This window comes from Castanea sativa, chromosome 7 (assembly GCF_040712315.1).
Source record: "Castanea sativa cultivar Marrone di Chiusa Pesio chromosome 7, ASM4071231v1".
NCBI lineage: Eukaryota > Viridiplantae > Streptophyta > Magnoliopsida > Fagales > Fagaceae > Castanea > Castanea sativa.
Window position 1 is genome coordinate 44670241 of NC_134019.1, and position 6516 is coordinate 44676756.

At 30.0% G+C, this 6516-nt stretch overlaps 1 non-coding gene across 1 annotated transcript; it reads right to left on the minus strand.

Moving 5' to 3' along the window:
• Nucleotides 1-490: 490 nt before the first annotated feature.
• LOC142605422 (U5 spliceosomal RNA) lies at nt 491-604 on the minus strand. The gene has a single exon (XR_012839046.1). It is a non-coding gene; the product is annotated as a U5 spliceosomal RNA (small nuclear RNA).
• Nucleotides 605-6516: the final 5912 nt, after the last annotated feature.

Sequence of the window (6516 nt, forward strand, 5' to 3'; positions counted from 1 at the left end):
ATAATTCAAAGAATGTAAGAGTTATAGAAAAACAAAACCCCTAATATTGACCAAGTGGGGGAAATGAAAGATCTTTTATTGTAAATAGGATTTGGTAACACAAGAAATGATTCCCTCAATTTAGATATAACTTTAAAGTATCTTTACTTTGTAATTAATAGACTGAACAACTTATAAGGACAATCAGGTCCCATCTTTCCTTTAGTTATTTATGAAAAATGATAGGATTAAAACAAATTACACTACTTTTGCTATAACTAACCATATAACATGAGTTGTGATTGATAGAGAAAAAGTAGTAGATTTATGTGGATTCACACATTCATCACGTAGTGAGTTATGACAAAAATGGTGTATTTTATTGTGACTCTAGAAAAGTACTATTCATACGTAGGTTTATTTGAGAAAAGTACTATTCATACGTAGGTGATGATTGGCTTAATAGAAAAAAAATACATGCCATGACATATAACTTTAACTAAACTTGGTCAGGGGTTTAGGTTAACCCCTTCAAAAATTAATGTACGCCGCTATAAGTGGCAAGCACACGGTATTCTTTAGTAAAAGGCGAAAAAATAGTTTGCTTTGTGGTCACCACACGGCTCCATGTGTTTAACCATTTGGTTATTGCACCTTATAATTAAGAGTCCCCGATTATTTGCTTTATCATCTTTACAATGTGGGACTACGTTATATTCTTTTTTTACAATGTGGGACTACGTTATATTCTGCATTAGGTATTAAACAAGAGTTTATAAAATATTGACCTATGGTATGCTAGACTAAGCTATATTCTAACAATTATTAAATAAAAAAGTGGTATTACTAGTAGGCCCAGATGAGAATCAATAAGAAGTTAACTGATAATTTATAAAAAAGTTGTAAAATAATTGGTGACTTTATCATTACTCTTACTCGAGTAGTTAACCACTAACCAAGCAGGCAAATAGTGATTATACTGTCTAGTTGGCTGATTGAAGACAGGTTTTTTATGGAATATTCATGAAAAATAGGTGTTTTTGTTTACACTTCTCAAAAAAAAAAATAAAATAATAATAATTGGTGTTTATGTTCACACTCCTATATACTATTCAGAATCCTTAACTTAGATATGAATTACCAAACCGAAATGTAATTGGCTGGTAGATTTATTGGTTACTTTATATATTCGCTATTATATGTATCTTTGTCGGCCAAATACTTATTATATGCAACAGAAGCTTCGCAACTACAGCTAATAGCATGTGTGGGATTACTGATCTTCATTATCAATAAAGCAAGAAGTACATTTGGAATTTCCCACCTGTAGCGAATTTTTTTTTCTTGGTCCTTTTATTTTAGCTAGTAATTAACTATATATGACAAGTTGATACTGGCTATATTCATTTTTACCCATGATTTAAAAAACCATCATGGCATAAGGCCCGTTGTACTCCAAAATTTTATAGAAAGACTCTAAGGCTCTCCATTAGAACAAAAAAAGGCCCCCAAAATGATTTTTATAAAGAGTCTCAAAAGTTGAAGGAGGATATTCAAATTTTTAACAAAAAAAAAAGTACAAAAAATTGGGTTTTGCATTATTTCTCATCCGATTTTGAAGTGGATGTGTCTTTGAAAAGTCAACAAGAAGTCAAACTTCTTCAATTTTATATATACTAGCCGAAGAAGTGCGGTGGCATGATTATGTACTAGTTGAGAATTGAAATATACGGTTTAAAATAATATTTATTGAAATTAGCATTATAATTAAAAGAAGAAAATGAATATCAAATAATAAGTATTGAAATTAGCATTACAATTAAAAGAAGAAAATGAATATCATATATGAATAGTGCACCCTTTGTTATTTTTGTTAGACGAAGTTTCTTTTATTTTTCTTTTCCTGGTTTATAAAATATATGAAGTTGGAACCATTATTTGTTAGTATAAACAAAGTTGTGAAGAAACCCAATCATTGGTCTAAGCAAAAGCTATGGCCCCTGGGAATAGTATAACTTCATCACTGTGTTTCATCCATATAAACAACTTCCAATCGATTTAAAGTATAAAAAATGACCAAAAAAAAATTATGCTTCAAAAGAAAACTTGATTACATTAAATCCCAATTGTTATTTTTGCTATGTTGAAGCTCTAAAATTCCTCTTTTGAGAAGTTTGTCGTGTCAATAGTAGTAGCTATTGTGGTGTTTTATGCTTGTACCATGATCTGTGTGTGTGTGCACACACACACACGCACACACACACAGAGAGAGAGAGAGAGAGAGAGAGAGAGAGAGAGAGAGAGAGAGCATACAAAAAAATGTAGCAAATCAACCAAAAGTTAAAATAATTTACTCATATATTTCATATGTTATTCATACTTCACTCATACATTTTATATGTTTTTGCAAACATTAATTATTATGTATGTGCGGTGGATTCCTACAATATTGGCAGCAACATGCGTTCCGAAAGCAACAAATTGGTTGCCCTTGTGTGCTTCCAATAAAAGCTAAGAATGCCATTAATACGATTATAAAAGCCTTCACAACAAATTGTTTGTAGCCTTCCATTAACACTTTTGAAATTCTCCAGATAGAAAGTGTCAATTGTCTTCAGTTGTAGAATGAAAGATTTGTAACTTTTTTATAGAAAAATATGGCACTACAGCAAAATGTATTTTTAGTGAGGAAAAAATTCGTCACTAAAAGTCCAGTTTAGTTGCAAAATCTCTGGTTTCTATACAATTGACAGTGCACTGATAATGATTCTTCTGTTGAAAATACTTGTGTTCATAAATAGGTGAAATATTAATTTTGATATGGAAACTCTTGAGAACACACTAAAGAGCTCATTTATTGAATTTCTATTTTTCCACCGTTATTGAAGAGTTTAATGAACGTTTCCTCTCTCTCTCTCTCTCTCTCTCTCCACATAAATTGTAATTTATTAATCACTTAATGCTAGCAATTTCTTATATGATAAGAGCATTTACATCAATCTCTACAAGGTTTTAACTAAATTAATCCAAAATACTTATATGTTGCTATTTTAACAAACAGACACCTACATCAGCCTTAATATTTTTTTCTTTATCCATAAAATTTTCTCTCTCTCTCCCATCTCTACCCTTTTTAGCCAAAAAACACAAATCACCATGCTACACCAACTAGCCCAAACCACCACCCACACAAGCCACCACAGACCACACCAAAGAGCCACCTACCATCCAAATTGGCACCCACACAAACCATTGCAAACCAAAATCTCTTCAACAACCTAGGAAAAAAATATTCTTCACTTTTATAATTTTCTCGAGAATATAAGATAGAAAAAACAGATAAAAGTGACCTATTAAATCCACAATAATTAAGACAAAGTGGTGGTTGTGATGATATTCAAATAACCAATTGCCCTCTTATTTCTTTCAATCTACACATACCCATTTCGTAAAATCCATCATCATTAATTTGCGTCAATCCACCACATCTAACCTAAAAGCAGACCAACAAGAACTTCTAAACTAGTTGATGATTTGGACACCCTTTGAGTGAATTGCAAAACCCATAAATTGGGCACTAGTTTTGTGGAGAGGTAGGTTGGTGGGAAACAAGAGAGAGTCACAGATGAGAGAGAGAGAGAGAGAGAGATAGAGAGAGTCAGCTTTGGGATAAAAAATAATTTTCCTTTTGATGTAGTGATGAATAGTCCTCAATACATGTAGCAAGATGCTATTCATTGTTAAAAAATTTGATAAACTTTTGAGGCTGATGTAGGGTAATTTTGGTTGAGTTTAACTAAATTTTTGTTGAAAAACTATTTATTATGGCAAGGCTAATGCTAATGCTCTAAGAAATAATTGGGAAACGTTGTAGCAAACACTTGAAAGTAAAAGTAGTAATTGTACTGTTTACTTTTTAATCATTTTGGGGGGACAAATTTGTAATTTCTGCAGAGAAAATATTCTTAATAGTTATATTAGATATACTCTATAGTGTCACTTATTTAGACAAAAGCAAAGGTTAGTCAAATGAAAATAATCGGATGAGTGGCATATTTTAAAGTTTGCAATTATATTTTCATTATTATTATTATTATTATTATTATTATTTTATAACATTGCATATATAGAAACTTAATTATGATATTTTAATAATTTATTGTTTATTTGATAAATTTTAATAATTATTATTTGGTGTTTTGAATTGTAAGGTAGAAAAAATAGGGTTTGAGAAAATTTGAAAAATTTCCCTAATTTTTCCAATTAATGATTGTTAAGTTTTATTAATTTTTGAGTTACGATTTTTTGGTGTTTTGAATTGTAGGGTAGAAAAAATAGGGTTTGATTTTTTTTTAAAATAAAATAATAATTTTCAAATTTTATATACTTTTTAGGGTAGAAAAAAAAAGGTTGTATTAAACTAAAATAATAATTTTCCAATGAATATATGCATTAACTTGCATTTTGAATTTTTGAAAAAGAAGTTTTATTGTTTACATTTTGGTATGTTTCGTTCATCTTTTGGGCTCTGTGACTCTGACATCGCAGATTCTTTTGATGTAGAAAAGAGCCATAAAAAATAAGTTTCAGTTTGCTCAATTAGTAAAATATTTTATTGAACAAAAGATGGAACAAGAGATAAAGGAGATTAGGAATCTCCAATTCTTTTATAGTACTCCTAGTCTTAATTTGGTCTGTGTAAAGAATCCTTGGGCCTTAACGTAGTAGGCTAATTAGCTACATTATTCAGGAATGGGCTGCTTCCTACGTACTCTATTTGACCATGTTCTGTTTGTTTTTGTTTTTTGTTTTTTTTAAGAGAAAGATAGAGTTTTGTTTCAACTAATTGGGTTCTAAAGTTATGCATTGGGTCCATTCAGAAGAGATAAGAAATTGAAAATACAATTGTTGTTGGCAATAATTTTGTACTTCAAACAGCACCTCAAGGTGTTTCTAATGAAAATATATAGGATTCAAATATCTTTTACTCATGTTGTGGCTATTATATAGATGGAAAGAATTTATTTATATATATTTTTTGGGATAATTCATTGTTGTTTAACACTTAACTATGGTTCTAAGTTCTAACTAATTAATTTTGTCATAATTGGAATTTTTTTTGCATATTATAATTGGCACCTAAAGTCTAATCTATAAATACTATATAATAGAAGCTTTCGAATTTTTTTTTTTACCTCACTAAAGCTTTCTCTTATTCTATATCCTTGTATTACACTATTATATTTGCAACTGTCTTTACTAGATTAACTGGCCTCTATAATCTATATAAAGGCTTATTCTATATGCGTAATGCAGTAATATATTTCGAATTCCAGTGGTAAGAATTATAGAATAGTAATTAAAAAAACCCCTAATATTAATCAGGTGGTGGAAATAAAAGGTCTTTCATGGTAAATTAGCTTTAGTAACCCATGAAATGAGCCCAATAAGATTTATGTTTAAGTGGGCTCTACGAAGAAATGAAAATGAACAAATAATTTCATTAAAAAAAAAAAGAACAAATTATGTTGGTATATTTCACCATAGAATCTTATATTTAGGTCTTTTTTTTTTTTTTTTTTTTTTTTTGGAGGTGGAACCCCCAACTCCACCTTTGCTAGGCGCAGATTTGGGCAGGTCTATACTATACATTTAAGAAAATCATTTGCCATTGCTTAGAATCTTGTGGTTCTTCGATATTGTCATTCTCCTATATATAAAGTAAAATGAGAACCTATAAAAGGAAACTTGGAAAACTTGTATCCCAACTTTAATTACCAATAGAGTTAATTACAAATGGTCTATGTAGATATTATTGTAGGAAAAAAAAACTGGTTTTGTATCTCATACAAAATACATAACGGAAGCAACAAATAATGATCTATTTCATTCATGACTGATAACGTGCACTATGTAAATTTCAGAATTTAAAAACAAGATAGCGTACTTTAGTGTGGAGAAATTCAAAATAAAGATTAGAAGAACTTGGGAACACTTTTAATCTTCACTCCAATTCCACTTTACGCCCAAGATATGTGGTCTCTCAATCAGTTTTCAAAGTGAGAATGAAAGTGTGTCTCACTCTCACATACACACCGTTTCTTATATCACAAATAAAAATTCTGTATGTTTCTCTTTTTATAACTAACTGATTATCTAATTGGGCTGGTCTATTGAGCCTTTCCAATTGGGCTTTAGTGTATGGCTTGGAATGGAACCAAAAGGGACCAATAAGACACTAGCTCCAATGGGCCTTGGACTTTTCCGTCAACTCTTGACAAGTCCAAAGTTACCATTAATTATATTTAATACCACTATATAAATATAATTGCACTCTAGGCCTTATAAATAAATTATATCTCAAGACTTTATTATACATGCAACCCCTTCATTAAAATATTCGTAGTAATACAAAGTCATGAATATAGACTGCCACTTTGAAGATTACTATATCTTAATCCTTGAGTACCCAGTTTAATCTTTTATATTATTCATCATATATTTATGAAATCCGATTTCATAAATATATACTTTAGT